Source organism: Panthera tigris, chromosome C2 (genome assembly GCF_018350195.1).
Source record: "Panthera tigris isolate Pti1 chromosome C2, P.tigris_Pti1_mat1.1, whole genome shotgun sequence".
Classification (NCBI taxonomy): Eukaryota; Metazoa; Chordata; class Mammalia; order Carnivora; family Felidae; genus Panthera; species Panthera tigris.
The window spans coordinates 144,184,517-144,201,452 of NC_056668.1; the positions used below are offsets into that span (position 1 = coordinate 144,184,517).

At 38.5% G+C, this 16,936-nt stretch overlaps 1 protein-coding gene and 1 long non-coding RNA gene across 9 annotated transcripts in view; one reads left to right on the forward strand and one right to left on the reverse strand.

Annotated features, from left to right (window-relative positions):
* RBMS3 (RNA binding motif single stranded interacting protein 3) overlaps positions 1-16,936 on the forward strand; it is a 708,718-nt gene that overhangs the window by 210,739 nt on the left and 481,043 nt on the right. The gene's annotated exons all lie outside the window — the stretch shown is intronic.
* On the reverse strand, positions 11,783-13,019 carry LOC122242015. Its single transcript, XR_006222147.1, has 3 exons — positions 12,894-13,019; positions 12,746-12,785; positions 11,783-11,887 (listed from the first exon to the last, which is right to left on the reverse strand). It is a non-coding gene; the product is annotated as an uncharacterized LOC122242015 (long non-coding RNA).

Here is a 16,936-nt window from a genome sequence, read left to right on the forward strand (position 1 = left end):
GTTGTTACAAATGGCAAGATGTCTTCTATTTTTAAGGCTGAATAATATTCCATTGTATTTATATACTACAATTTCTTTATTCATTTGTTGATGAACACTTAAGGTATTTTTCATATTTTGGCTATTGTGAATAATGCCGCAATGAACATGGGTTGCAGTTGTCTCTTTGAGGTGCTGGTTTCATAACCTTTGGACACATACCCAGAAGAGGGATTGCTAGATCATACAATAGCTCTGTTTTTAGTTTTTGAAGAACCTCCATGCTACTTTTCGTAATGGCTGTACTAAATTACATTTCCCCCCAAAACATATAGGGGTTCCTTTTAGCTACATCCTCATCAGCATTCGTTATATCTTGTCTTTTTGATACAGCTGTTCTGACAGGTGTGAGGTGATATCTCATTGTGGTTTTGGCTTGTATTGCTGTGATGGTTAGTGATGCTGAGCATCTTTTCATATACTTGTTGACCATTTGTGTGTCTTCTTTGGAAAAAAAATTTTCAGATCCTTTGCCCATTTTTTAATAGGGTTCTTTGTTTCTGAGTTGAGTGAGTTTGTTATATATTTGGGCTATTAACCCCTTATCAGATAAATGGTTTGCAAATTTTTTCCTGACTAAAGAAAAACTTAAGAAGCCAAAATTTCTCGTATGAAACTCTATTTCAACGTCTAATCATTGTTTTGAATCAAATGAGAATAACTCCAGGTGAAATGGATGTACACCCATACATGTTATTATATATTAATGTATTTACTTATATATTTATTATATATACGTAGTTACACATGAATGTCCTTACATCTGTGTGTTTGTGTGTGTGGAGACGGAGGCAAAATATTTAAGAGATACTTACATCCCTAAGAGAATTTTAAAAACCGTTATCTAAAGATTTGCCATAAAGTGTAAATTTAATAAAATGTAATTTCACTTAAAGAAGCTTGAAGTGAAATCACTATACTGGTATGTAACTAAGCATCCACTATGTTACATAAACCAAAGAAGTCCTAGGGAAGCTGTTATGCCTTAGATAGTGGTCAGGTTCTTTGTGGTTTTTCTCTACTGTGGGAGGATAATGTAAGACAAGTCATACTGAGTTAGCTTTGCATATGCAATTATCAAATAAAAGGTTTGATATCAAGTTCAGGCATTGATAAAGTATGTATAGACTTGAAATCTGTGTAAAAAAATAACATTTATACTTTGTATCATTGTATTGCCACCAATTGTGAACTATTCATGTCAACTATTAATACAACTGAATATTTTTTAACGTTTATTTATTTATTGTGTGAGAGAGAGAGAGAGAGAGAGAGAGCATGCGCACAAGCAGGGAAGGGACAGAGAGAAGGAGAAACGGAATCCCAAGCAGGCTTCATGCCATCAGCACAGAGCCTGATGTTGGACTCAAACTCACAAGATCTCTGAGCCGAGATCGAGAGTCAGTTGTTGAACCAACTGAGCCACCCAGGCACCCCTATTACAACTGGATATATCTTATTTATATTCCATGTCGTTCCGTTCAGCCCATCATTCTTCTATGTCTTCCCCAAGTTTCTAGACGAGAGCCAATTCTTCGACCCTGTTCTCGTTAAGGAAATTTTCTTTAAAGTATACAGAGTATAGCTTTCCAGATAAGGTGATTTCAGTTTACAAGGGACCTTTTGTAGACAATAAAAAACCAGTGTGGTACATGAGCTGGGAGAAATACAGACCTGTGGAAAACCAGAACATAGTTTATCATTCTGGGGAGGAAGCCTTTTAGTACCTGTGTTACACTGTAGCCTTTTGTAGCATCAAAGGCTATCAGGCCTATCAGCCTTAGCCCACATTTTAATCTTTCCCATCTGAATTCCCTTAAGCAATGGAAGTAAACTCCTCAACCTATTTTCCACCAACCTAGTGACCAGCCAATCAATCAGCGAACCAAATAAACACACCAAAGAACCAAGACAAAGCAAAACAAAGCAAAAAAAGCATTCTAAAAGTAAGGGTCAGGAATGGTGTCTTTGATTTGTTTGCCCAGGAGAAAAGACCTGCTTACTTACCACAGTGAGCTGGGGGGATGAGTTGATGATGAGCTTTAGGGTCCTCAGAAATATGGTAAGCAGTGGTTATGGGGGCAGAAGATACATGTATACTAATATGCTGTGCAACTCAAATGGTCAAATTTGAGTCAAATGGTAGTTGAGCAGACTGGAGTCTGTAAGTCTCTTTGAACATTCCTATCATTCATTGAAAGAGTAAATTTGTCTAAAGGAATGTTGTTCAGCTATGACGCTGCTTCAGAATATTTAGATGTGAATCCTTTCTTACATTTAGTAGAAGCTAAAGCACTGCTAATTGTCTTAAAACCAGCTCCCCTCACTCACTCATGTACCTGCTGGGGCCCCTGAAGGCATGCACGTCTTCAAGTTTCAACAGCATATGCCTCCTTGCATGGGTATCAAATAACTCCAAGAATTATTGCTGTGCCCATTGAGCTGATGAGGAAGCACACCTGGAGATACTGAAGAACTTTCCCAGCGTTCTACAGCCTCGAAATACAAGTTGGTCAAAGTCTCGCCCTCCATTATTTGCTCTCCCTACTTTCAAATAATCCCCATAAGTAAGACTCCAGTACATGGTCCTGGATGTTATCAATGACAGGTAGACACAGGGACAATGTTTTGATTTCGTGTAAAGGTGGACAGTTTGAAAACAAAAACAAAAACAAAAACAGAACACGCAACATCTTTTACCCATCCAGTTCGATCCCACTGTAAACAGTACTGACTGGGGCTCTCGCTCTGTTTTGTCACTAACAATAGCTATAAAAGAGTGTGCAGACCGTGCCTTGAAAGCACGGGCGTCTTTTGAAAATAGTTTGATCGTTTTGTTTCATTCCATTTTTTTTTTTTTTATTTTGAGTATGGCTTTCTGTTAACTTCAGTTTTGCACTTAAGTTATATTGACAAATGTCTAGCCTTTTTACCTGTGTTAACTTTCAAGTGAGCAGCAGTTTAATCGGTTTTAAGTGGGAAAAGATCACAGGATCATGGGCGGTGGGAGGAAGACAAAGTGTGGTTGATAATCCCCCTTCCTCTCGGGGTTCAGAATGAGCCGTGTGCTTCCTTGAGGAGCCTGTGTGGTAGAGTTTCACAGCAAATGCTCTCTTTCATCATATTTAAGTTCTGTTTGGCTTGCCTCCTGTGTTTGCTCATGAGGATAAGGTTAAGACCTCTGAAGAGGCTACTCCATCCCAATTACTTGCGCAGCCTCCCCTCTTTCCTTTAAATAGTTTGCACTTAGCTGTGGACAGTGTTTTGGGGTCATTATCTCCTTGATGGATGAACCCAGGGACAAACAACTAATTTCTTATTTGGATTCTAAAAGGTTGATCAAAAAGGCTTTGAATGTTTTGCATTTATCCACAAACCAGATCTTGCTGCAAAACACACACATGCCTGTGTCAGTTTTTCCTTTTTCAATCTGGTTTTTCTCAAAAGGTTCTTCCCCCAGCCACATAGTTTTCTATTGTCCCAAGTCGCCTTAAAGCTTCTGACTCCAACCCAAAGGTTGCCTGGTCTTTCATTCCCTTGTGTTTTAAAGAAACTTGAAGCATCTGTGTTTAGTTTCATGAACAGCACTATTTAGGCACATGCTTTACTCCCTTGACTTCACTCTAGAATCCCTTGCCCAAGTGTTGACTTGGAATTGTTACAATGTTTAGACTCTGACTCCCATTTCTTTCTTGCCTAGTCCCTGAGAATTATGTGTCTCAGGCGTGATGTTCTACTTCTAGATGCTGATCTTATAACTAAGTCCTCATTACTGGGACCATTGAGAGAATTATTTTACTTCTCCAGCAGCGTCATCTGCATTTGGTCTGTTTTCATTGATGGGATTTTTGTAGGATGTAGTGGAACAGCAAGGCAGCCATTTTATATTTGTAATCAAAATTAAGTGACTCTTAGGACACGAGTATGTTTTGTTGGATTTCTTTTCAATCTGAAGTTTGTTATCAATAGGCGGCTATGAATTCCTTATGCAGTGGAAACTAGAACATCCTTTAGGGCTTGGCATCCATGTTCCTCCATGGTTACCACTTTGCTTTGACATTGCCAGCTCCTTGAGTTTTTTGGACAAACAATGGGAAAGGCACGTAAAGCTTTCTCATTCAGATTTAACTCGAGAGGCAAAACGTTACCTGAAGCTCTGTGTGTGGCAAATGGTTTCATCTGGGCTTTGTTCTCTAAACAATTTGTAGATGGTTGTGTTCAGAATTCCCAGCCCTCATTAGCCGACTGCACACATGTGGAAACACAGAGGCTATGACCTTCAGATACACTCCAGAAGTACAAACTTGGTCTCTAAGTTTAGAGAGGAAATGCTTCCCTCTCTTTAGCCAGAAACTAGACTGATGTTTTATCCAGGCCACACATACGTCGGCGCTGTCCCAGCCAGCAGGGAAAAAAATGACCTCCTGGGTAAGATGTGCGTCACTAAGACTTACTGTGTCCTTGGTTCAGGGAGCAGAAGCCCACTTAAAGTGCACAGAACCTTAGGATCTTTTTAAGCCATAGAACACGAACCCAAACAAAGTGGAAGTTATTGATAATTGGTGAAATTATTGATCATTTGCCCATGAGAATTCAACCAAGAAAAAAAATTAATTTAGAGGGGCAGTGGAGATGCCTCTTTTTTATTAGATTCATTTAAAAGCAAACGTGTGTTTTTTTTTTTTTATGACTACATTTCAAGAGTCACTAACCTTCCCAACCCTTTGAGCAAACAAACTTAATCGTATCATTTTTTTATCAAAGAAATACTATTTTGAGCGTGCAGTATGATGTTAATTGGGAAAAAGAAAAGAAGAAAAATCTATGTATGTTCTGGTAACAATTAGGTCAAAACATGATGTCTGACCACTACTGAAGATATTTTTGCTTGATAGATATAATTATTGGTGACATTTATGTCTTCTCTGGACTGTGACTTTCTCAAGGGAGTAAACACACTTCACTATATCTACAAAACCAAGGCCTAACAAATCATAAGGGCTAGTTAGTATTTCTCAATCCATTAAAGGATAACAAAATCAATCAATCAATAAATAAAAGTAAATTACAAAATTGTATTTAATACCTGAATAGAATTCTATAAAAACAGTGCATTCAGAAAGCTAAGGACTTGAAGGACTTATGGAACTATGATTATAGATTACATATGATTATATGTTGATTTCCGAATCCCCATATTTAAAAGAGGAATTGTGCTGTCTACAAAAATGAGCAGTGTCAGCATAATTGAACAGTATTGAAATGCAAAAGAAAAAAACACTCATTGATTTAAAAATGAGAAAACTTAAAGATGTACATCTTCACTAAAATTCAGTCACGTGTGTCAATTTTGAGGTCTGTATCATTTGCAATGAGATGACAAACTGATAAAACCTCTAATTACCTATCATAGAATAAAGGCCTTTCATGATCTGGCCTGTCCTCTAGTCTCTAACACAAAGGCTAGTATGGTTTTTGGATGATGTGAGCCCTGGGACTGCTGGAACATTCACATTGTAGTCCTTGTGAGCAGAACTCCTGTAGATGTACAGTGACCAACTGTACATGTGGCCACACTGATGGCCCCGGTCAGTTCTCATCTCTTTCTACATGTCCAGCCGTACCGGTTTACATGCCCCATGTAAAGGCACTGAGGCACCTACTCCCTTTGCTTGAAACATCATCCACCACCACCCCTCCCCCATCTAATAATACAGCCTGGCATTTATTGAGCACGTACATGTGCAGAAATTATGCTAAGAGCTTTAGAAGCACTATGGCAGTGTTCTTTCAAACAGTTATAATTATCTCCCCATTTTATAGACGTGAGAGACAAGAAAGTTGTCTCAGTCCCCACAACTATAAAATAGCAAATAGGGGATATGGATTCAGGTTTGCTTTGTGCTAGAGCCTGGCCACTTAATGTCTCGTATGTCCTCCTTCTCCTGTGCCATTTCTGTGCTCTTCCTTGACTTGTAAGACTGAGCTGATAAACACTTAGTCTTCAGAGCCGTCTTCCCGCCCCTGCCCAAGCTGACTCAAGTAATCTTTCTCCGTATCCCTTAATAACACTCTTTGTTCTCCAAAACATTCCAGCCAGCACTTAACAAACTGGATATGACCATTGATTTTTCTTTTTCATGTTCCTTTTAGGTCATGGGCCTATCAAGAGCAAGAATTATATACTTCCTGGGGTGCCTGGGTGGCTCAGTCAGTTAAGCATCCAACTCTGTCTCAGGTCATGATCTTGCGGTTGGGGTGTTCGAGCTCCTCGTTGGGCTCTGTGCTGATGGCCTGGAGCCTAGAGCCTGCTTCGGATTCTGTGTCCCTCTCTCTGCCCCTTCCCCCCCCCGCCTCCCCTGAGAAATAAACATTTTTAAAAAATTATATAGTTCTTCAGGGAAAAAAAATAAAGGGGTGCCTGGGTGGTTCAGTCAATTAAGCATCTGACTCTTGATTTTGACTTCGGTCACGATCTCATGGTCGTGAGATGAGTGTGGAGCTTGCTTGGGATTCTCCCCCTCCCCCCACTCTTGTGGGTGCCTGTGTTCTTTCTCTCTTAAAAAAAAAGGGGAAAACAATTAAAGACTATATCTTGTTCATTCCTGGTTCACTTATGCTTAGCACATGCTTGAAACCTGAAATAGTTATCCAGGGAATGTCTGGAAGAATAAAATAACGAATGGCTTAACCACATCTTAGGTTCTCACTACATGGATGTAGTCCCAGGAAAGCATCATGTATGTGATTTGGGTTGTGATTAGAAACTGGGACAAATTGTAGCCATTTATCAAACAGCTGCAGTAAGCAGGAGCTCTTGGTAAGAACATTTGGACTCGGTACTCTGGCAGATTCATTGCCTTTTTTCAACAGTGCTTAATCATGTCCCTTACCTGGTTCAAACCTGTCTGTGACTTGTTATTCCATTCTCTATTAAGTCTGAATTCCTCAGTATGGGTTTAAAGAACCTCCATAATGTGGATCAACCCACAGTATTGTTCATTTTGTTTCAACAGTTACCTTTAATGCCAAGCAGGTCAGTGACTTTCTCTCCAATACATCATGCTTACACCACCCAGAGGTCTTTACTCAATCCATCCCCTCACCCCAGAATACCCTCTGTATTCTTTCCTGAAAAATTATTAGCAGACACCATGCATTTCTCTTGTTTAGAACCACAAGACACTGAGCTCCCACTATGTTCCAGGATTTATTCTATGTATTTCATAAACATTTTATTAGGAAAAAAATTAGAGGTTCCTTTTGGTTAATGACAAAGGAGAAAGTCAAGAGAGACAGAGAGTTGATTAAAGTCAAAAATTGGTTTCTAAAAATAAGTTTGACTGTCAAATTTAACAGTGATTCAAATAATGCATTGTTGTGTGTGAACAGAAGACAGCAGAAAATTAGTTCTGTGCTTGGGTATTTTGCGTGACTGTCATATTTAGTGTTATAGCGTATGTGAAAAACAGTTTTTACTGAGAACTGGTGCCTCTGTGAGTCTCTGTGTTTGGTCTACTGACTATCCCATGTCAAAAGACTTTGACACTATATTTAGCCCGACACTTTGCTAATGTCTGCTGTTGGTTATAAAGGGAAACATGGAAAAAGAGTTTGAATCAGTAGGCAAAAAAAGTAGAAATTATGGGCCCGGCTCATAAGACCATCATATATAAAGAATAACACCCAGTTTGCCCTTACTTGGAGAATATTGCTCAATCATTTCACCGTTTATAAGAATAATAACAAAATGGGATTTTCATATTATGACTTAAAAGTTGAGGGGTCCCACTGTGTCTTAGGAAAGAATAAAAACACATGTGTCACAAGACTAACTGAAAACAGAAATTTCATATCTGTTCATGTTCAGAGTCACTTTGCTGACACTGTGCTCCTGAGTTTGGAATTCCTTGGAGAGCAGAAGTTGGAAAGTAAAAGGTGAACTTTTCCAGTAACATTTGGTTTAAATTTATATGCAATTAAAATTCTTATGTTATGGTAGTAATATTTTTCTTTTTTCTTTTTTTTTTTTTTTTTTTGGTTTCAGAAACATTGGATGTTTCTGATAGAGTTAGCAAAGGCTTCCCTTTTCATATAATTTCTAACTGTTCATTCAGATTGATTAAAAATAAAAGGCAAGAGAAAGAAGAAAATGGGAAAATCCACCTCATGGAAGGATTGTCTTCCCTATCTCTCCACAGATAGTCCTCAGGATTATTTAAGAAGTGGAGGACTGCTTTGCCATTGTTATATTACGCTGGTTAATAAATAAATGTACCACATATGTCCAAGTTTGGGATATGAGCATTTGAGAAGGGTTGATAAAAGCAATTTATTCTTTAGCTGCAGTATGTGGTGGGTTGTAATAAGAAGAATTTTGATTCACCTGGCATTGCAGTTGGAATTAAATCATTATCTAGAGACTGTAATAATGCATGAGTCCTTCTTAAATTTAATCATTAAAATCTGTAAGCCTCTCCACAAATATTCCTGGAATAAGTAACCTCGACAGTCTTAAAACTTGAAGATTTGATCTCAAGATATAGATGTACTTCTGTTTATTTACGTTTCCACTTATATTTGTCCCAGGCTGCTGTAAAGTCCCTTTTCACCAAGAAACTGATCCAAAGAGTTGAGAATTAATACCAAGCACCTTGCCGGGAAAATAAAAACAAGAACAAAGTAAACCAAACAAAAACAGTGGTGGGGACAGCCAAAATACTTCCTGTTCCTTGTAGATTGATCTTGGACAAACACTGTCTAATATTTCAAATTCTGTGGCATGTGAGCCATATTGTGGGTGCTGGGTCTCCAGCTTTGGCATTTAGAATACATATATATATGTGTGTGTGTGTGTGTGTGTGTGTGTGTGTGTATATTTTATATATATATATATATATATATATATATATATATATATATATATATTCACACACATGTGTATATAAATATATATATACACACACACACACACACACATACATGAGCAGAGGAGTATTCTGACAATCCATCTTTTCTTTATAATCTTTGCAGCAGTTCCAAAAGTCCTTAGCTGGAGGATATATTTGGAAAGTGCTGCTTTTCTGCTCTCAACACATTCAGGTAACCATTCCAAAGCTGCTAAGGTTCCACTTGAGAGGTAACTTGCTATTACCATTTGTGCTGTGTGTCATAAATGGGCCCTATTATTTTCGCCGAGACCCCTCAGCAGCAGTTCCAAAGGAGCGACTCGAGATTTGATTATACAGGTCTCTCTCCTGAACACATCCTTTCACATTTGACATTTACACTGGTTGCGGATTTTTATGTAACTCATTAGAGAGCAGTCTGAACCTTAAAAAGGCGTTAGTCTTCCTAGAACCCTCTGGCAAAGCAAAGTCTTTTATTGAACTTAAATGTTTTGAGTTGAGACCTGTACTTGTCTGATTGGAAAGTGTTTCAGGGAACAGATTTTCTTATTTTTCTAAGCTAGGCTGCAGGAATTGAGCTGGAGATATCACTGACCGAAAGGATTTTTTTTCCCTCAAAGAGCTAAGAACCAAAGGAAATGACTCCAATGTTTAAAATCCTTTTATTTCCTCTGTGGACGATATCTGTGCAGCTGAGACGAACCATTCCAGTTGGCCCCCACCCAGACTTTATGGGAACTGAGATTAGGAAGTTGTATGGTCAAAATAGTCATTGTACAAATTGCTTCCAGTCTAAAAACCTCAAAGTTCTTGACGAAGCCATGATTTCTTGCCACATTTTATTTTTTCACATGGGTGACTGGCCTGGCATTCATTAATTACCCTGCCAGGATTTCTTTGGTTCTTTTGGTAACTTCTATATATTTTTCTTCCTTTTCTTTTGGGAGAAGGAGGCAGAGTTTGTGGGCGAAGAATGCAGGGTGCCTGTAAAACTTCTCTTTGTGAGACACCACCTATTTTGCCCCTTTTCATTGCCTTCCATTTGAAATACAATCTCACAGTCAAGTGTATAAAAATGCTTTCTTCCTTTCCTAATTTCATTCCATACTTTTCTTCTTTCCTTGCTTTTCCATATTTGAGAAAAATAAAATGCTTGGATGTGGCTTCAAAATCCAACACCTGTAACTTTCTTTGACACAATCATGCTCTTTCCCTGGGGGGAAAAGAATGGTATTCGTCATTCTAAAATATTATATGCCCTCAGCTACCTTCCTTAGCCTTTAGGATTTTATTCATCTGTGTATTTCTGGTGCCTAACATGGTGCCCGCCATGTCTGGAAGCTCTAAATGATTGAATGAAGCAGGCAAGAATGGGCAGCACGTCATAGTGGTGGGGTACACACAATGGGGAGGAGAGTGATTATTACACTCTTGAAAAATTCCAGGATTGTTCTCGGAATTAAAAACTGTTGAAAGAGTAGGAATAGACACAATTCTGTGTTCTACTACAAATGTTTTTCCCTGTATCATATCTGCTTTGTGGGAAGTCATGCAAGCTGGAGGCTCTGTTGCTGTGATTAACTTTATTCTATACCAACCTAAAGTCACTCATAGTTTTGTGGAGGTGGTTGCTCCTCTATCTTCATGGTTTTCTTTTCACAAGTCTTGGATTTGATGGGAATGCGTAATAGTCTTCTAATTTAGCATATACAGCACGTTAACACGAACCTTAGTGTCCTGACGTTTACACAGAATGGGATTTATGCATAATACTTGTTCACTGTACAGTAATTTGATTTGATCCAACATTCGTCAAATACCTATTTCTGATAGAACCCATGTTTGGCACTAGGGATAAGAAATAGGGAAGGTGAGTGTGTGTGTGTGTGTGTCCACACACACACATACTAAAACTATATTTGATTTTATATATAATATGTAAATATATATTTGCTTTCATATACAATATTACCTTTATATGTAGTGTTATATATATATATAAACTAAAACCTTATTTTTATACCTATAACTGAAAGATACCATGAGCTTAATATCTAATATTAATATCTAATGACAAGTGAGCACTTTATGCATGTCAAATCTCCTTCTAATGACTCCACACGTCTTAACTCATTTAACCCTCCCAGCGACTCTACGAGGTAGGTGTCAAGGTTCCTGGCATTTCACAGATGAGGATACCCCTTGAGATCATTCAGTCTCTAACTTACAGAGCCTGTGTCATGTAGTGCCACAACGTATGCTTTTAACTGTTAAGTTTGGAAAAAGCACAGAGGAATGTTTCAGAGAGGAGGTGATACTTGAGCTTGACTCTAAAGGATGAATGGAACTTTATGTAGCAGAGATGGCAAGAAAAAAAGATTTCCCTAGAAGAGGAGAGGGCATGACAGAGGCAGAAAGCTGTAGACATGCATGGCATTTTCTGGGCCTGCGTGTATGGGAACGGTAAGCCATACAGCCTGAAATGCAAGCTCAGGTGTTATTGTGAAGTTTCTTGAATAAAAGCCAGAGTAAAGAGCATATTACAAAGCCAATGGGAATCAAGGAGAGATTCATAGGCGGACGAGAATAATGCAGTCGGAGCTATGTTTTGAAAAGTCACTTCTATCACGGGAAATTGGGAATGACAGAGGAGTAGGAAAGCGATGTGGGCGAAGAGGATGAGCCCTTTACTTTGCGTTCCTCTGTTAGCATAACAGCTAAAAATGCTGAGCAGTGACTGAGAGCATTTTTCCTTGTAGCATACAGAGACTGAAGGGAGGTAGTTAAGCCAATATGGCAACTCCATCATTTAGGGACTCAGAACTCACCTGTCCTTAGTGTGTGCCTTTTATCTTCATGCCTTCTTCTGCCTGTGGTTTCAGATGGCTGCTCCAAGTTAACGTTACATTTGCATTCCAGGCAGGAAGAATGCAAGGAGGCTAAGGGGCAAAAGATGAGTGGTAGTTGAATGTGGCCTTGTTCAAGAGTGTTCCACTCATATATCATTGGCCCTAAACTGTAACACAGTCATGGGTTCATGATACTCAGGTGAGGCTGGAAATTGCAGTTTTCATAGCTGGGCGCATTGCCAACCATCACTAAAATAGAGTGCTGGTAGGAAGAGAATTCTGTCAAAGTAGATATTGCAGCTGTCTGTATGAGAGTTTAAGAGGACATGGACAGAGGGCTTTGTGAGTAGAAAAGGTAAAGTGGAGACACAGGTTAAAAATGAGAATTGGGAAGGCCTGGGCACCAATCAGATGAGGTGGGCTGGGAGAGGGCAGGGATCAATGAAGACTGTAGTTTTCGACTTTGGCAATTGGGTCGCTGATGGTGGTTTCAAATGAGATGGGGAATAAAGGCAAGTCATTTTGATGGACAAAATAATGCATCTGATTCAGGATATACTGAGTTTGGCATACCATTAGGACATCCTGTTAAAACAAAATGGTAAGTTGGTATAATAGACCTAAAGGTCAGAAGATGATAATATGAGGGTCGGGATCATCTAAACCACAGAAGCTGGTTAAATCACTGAAGGAAAAAATATGGGGTGGCACATAGCAGAAGACTAAGGAGAGGGAGTGTTTAAGGGCAAGCAGAAAACCCAGAAGAATGGACAGGACAGGACGTCCTAAAAGGTAAAGGTGTAGCATTTTTAAAAAGAAACCGTTGATGGTGTTAAGTAACTTAACAAGACTCAAGACTACAGAGGAGACACCGGGTTAGCAATTAGATCACTGTTCATGTTCAGTAGTTGTTGAAAAACTGAACATACTGACACATGTACTTCTTACCTTTGTGTGTATGTTGATTTCATATTCTTGCTGGGACCAGCTGCGTTAAGAGAAGAGGTTACACAGAAGTCAGAGCACTTCTAAAATCTACTAAAAAACAAAAATGGTATTTGAGGATAAGACACCTCAAGGGAACATTGACACATACCATGAGTAAAGCTCTCAGTGAAAACATTGAATCTTATGCTTTAGTTCTTGTTTCTGAGAATCCTTCTACATGGCCTTGTTTTGTTTTCTTTTGTTTTGTTTTAAATATCCATTCTTGTAGCTTTTGCAAAACTGTAACTTACAGAGCATCTGGGAGTAAGTAAAAGGGTAGGAAAAAAGCCTGTTGTACATTAGTAACAGCACGTTGCAGTGCCTACATTTTAAAAATAGTGCTTGCCTCTCTTCTCTCTCTGAGAACAGGGCTTTCATTCATGCACCCTCAAGTGTATATTTGATGACCATTATGCATCTGACACTTACCAGGCATAGACCATTGGGTGAGGCTGGCTCCAACACTCTCAAGGACTCAGGCAGATTCCTTGTGGTTCATTTTGGAGAAATACTAAGGACATATCCAGGTTTCCTATGTGGACCCACTGCCACTTAGAAGTGAATTTTAAAAACAGAACAACTCTTTTATGAGTTGTCGTCATGGTATTGGGCTGATGTCATAGATCTCCTAGATATCTAACTGCTGTGTCCATTCCTTAGTTTAGGCTATACATTAGCCAGTTCCATGCATGAACACATACAAATAATGAAAATACCTCAGGAAAAACACAAAAGGTTTCCATTGTTAATAAATGTGTATGGGTATCTCTTCTTGACCTCTTCCATTGTAAAAGAAGGCCATTATTAAAGATGCATCCTTAACAGAAGAAAATATGAAAACATTTATAGTTTTCAGGGTAAATTAGCAACTCTCTTTTCACCCTGGTGGGAAATGTCTAAATTTAAGTGACCATTTTCATCTTGTCGACACACTTCAACACTTGTGTTTGTTCATCTTTCAAAATTGGTAAGATTTGGTAAGCTTGTTCACAGTTTGCAATTTGCTGAAGGCTGGAGTCCACTTATCCACTGTGTATGATAAGGTGGGAACGATGACATTTTAATTGTGTCTCGACAAATAAAGTATTCAGTTCTCCCATAAAGATTTTATTATGTTCACAAAAACAGCAGATAACAAACGGAAAATGGTAGTGATGCCTATGTTAGCAAGGCTGCTGAGGGACTGCAGTACAGAGATGGGAAGGGAGCAGTGGGCTTACATATATGTCTGTGTCCCCCCACGCTCCCCCCCCCTGCCAAATAATAGCCTGAACTGACTGTGTTTCAATAAAATTGTCACACCTCCCATTGATAGTTGCAATGTAAATTGGTACAATTCCTCTAGGAAGCAATTTGTCCATATGTTGCAAGGCTCCACAGATATTTTACCTTGGCCTTTACACTGCTGGGGATAAATCTTGGAACAGAAACTAATCCAAGAGAAGAAATATTACTATATGTGAGAAATGATGAGGGCGGAATCAGGGAGGGGCTATGTGAATAAAGAAGATTTAAGAGATTCAAGAAGTGTGAGGTAGGTTTGACCAAGTCCGGTGATGGCAAGGATGGGCAGAGGATAGGAAGGTAGAGAAGTGGGAGTCTGGAATGACCTCCAGGTTTCTGTCCTGGACACCTGTCTTGGCTCACTCGTTTTGAAGCAGAAGGAACAAAGAGAAGAACAATATTAGAAAGGCTCCCCAGTTTTGCATTGAGGGCTGTTGAATTTCAGAGATCTAGTGTCAGAGAAAAGATGTTGAGTAGGCAAAAATACAGATTTTTTTGTGTTTTTTTTCAAATGCGTAGATGTGAAAGTCATAAGTGAATACTGGGAAGCAGCCTCCCCAAAAAAGAAATTTAAAGGAAATATTTTTTATGGAATGGAATACTAGCATACCGTAATGATGGTGAGGACATTTGCATCTTGGGAAAATTCTCATGATATAATATTAAGTAATAAATGAGAATAAATGCATTTCTGCAATGATGATACTTACATGCACAAGGAAAGAGACTGGAGGAAGACAACAAAAAGGAAACTATTCTAATTTGAGTGGGCCGTAGGACGATGAGAACTTTTTCTTTGGTTTACTGTGAACACTAATGTTACATTTTTTTTATTAAAAAAATTTTTTTTTTACATTTATTTATTTTTGAGAAACAGAGTGAGACAAAGTGCAAGCAGGGGAGGGGCAGAGAGAGAAGGAGACACAGAATCTGAAGCAGGCTCCAGGCTCTGAGCTGTCAGCACAGAGCCCCATGCGGGGCTCGAACCGCAAGATCATGACCTGAGCCGAAGTCAGGTATTCAACGAACTGAGCCACCTAGGTGACCACGAACACTATTGTTACTGTGTTTGTGCCACATAAATAACTTGAAAGCACATATACATGTTTAATCTAAGCGCCACGATAGAATTCTGAAATTGAGGAATGTTCTTAGAAACTATTGATTTTTAAACCTTTTTATATAATAAAATATTAGATGAACATGTATCTGAAACAAATAAAAATGGAGCACTATAATTTGAAGACTTGGCGAAGAATCTATATGCCTCTTGCTTCCCCTCAAGAACTTCTAGGTAAGGGCCACAGTTTGAAAATGACTGAGTATTATGTCATTCTCCTCAGATGACAGAGTGAATCAACAGAACTCCAGTCTGGTTCGACTGTCAGGCTGGCTGTTTTTTGGCTGCTTGAATCCTATCTGCCGATTTCCTCCTTTGCTCTCAAACTTCCTGTCAACTAGATCAGATAGGGTAGCTTGGACGGCTGAAATCTCAAACTGGCACCCAAATTTTTCCTCCAAAATACATTCAAATTGCTATCTTGATATAATAATGGAAGTTTTACAACGGCATTGTAAAGTATGGTCATTGTTTTTATCTCAGGATAACTTTTTCTGTGATTTATTGAGCTTGTGGTCAAAATCTTTACCTTTCTGTTCTGATTAGAAGTTATCAGATAAAACACAAGCGCTCCGATTAAATTCAAACTTCAAATGAATAACATAGATTTTTAGTACAAGTATGCTCCGTGTAAGTGTTTTTTAGTATAAAAATGTTCAATATAACTGGACAACCTTTTTTCCCCCCCTAAATTTGGCCACCTAGTCCCAATATGAAGATGACACTTTCATTCTGTGGCCACCTAGTCATGATCTAGACCTAGCGAAGTAGCCTTAAGTTAAGTGTATCTTCTGAGTGCTTGAAATATGGGAGTATAAAATAGATGTGAGTATAAAATGCACACCAGGTTTTGTAATAAAAAATAATGCGAAACATCTCATTAACAATTTTAATATCAACTACATGTTAAAATGATAATATTTTGGATAAATTGGTTTAAAGAAAATATATCAAAGTGATTTCACCTGTTTCTTTTACAGTTCTTAATGTGGCTGCTAGAAAATTTTAAATTACATTTGTGGCATGAACTGTGTTTCCGTTAGACAGTACTGATTTTCCACACCTAGGGAAATCCTAATTTTTATCTGCTTTATCTTGCAGAAGATATTTCCAAGGAGGCAAATAAATACCATTAGCACAGAAGGCTGAATAAAAGTTGTAAAGATTTATGCAAAACAAACTTAGGCAACCTACGCCGAGAAAAACTAGAGTGTATCTTTATGTCGGTCAAAGTAGTAGTTTAATTTGATAAACACTTCTGGGAGGATTAGTTCTTCCAGTTCAGAGAATACGTACATACTGTGCACAGAGTAACATGAACGGTATATTATGCTTTATTGTTATTTCTCAGCAAAACACACTAAGTGCTAATTTCTTTGTGATTGCAAAACGCATGTACTCTGTCCTTTTGTATTTCCATCAGAACTCATTGGTGTTTAATTTTGTTCAGTGAGGTTAAAGAATCTTATGTCATAGACCTCTAAATTGGGAAGGAATCACAATGTATTACCTGCTAAGGTCAAGGTTCATATCAAAACTAATCTTAACTGTTTCGTCTGCCTGCAGTGCACTTTCCCCAGGGAGGCTCTGGGGTCTCTCCTGACTATGTTCAGGTCTCTCCTCAAATGTCATCTCTTCAAGAGGCCATCCCGTGACATTATTATCTAACATAACAGTCTGTCACTTTCTCACTCGTACCCCACTTTATTATTTTTGTAACATTGGCATTCTATTTTATTTTGTTGTAC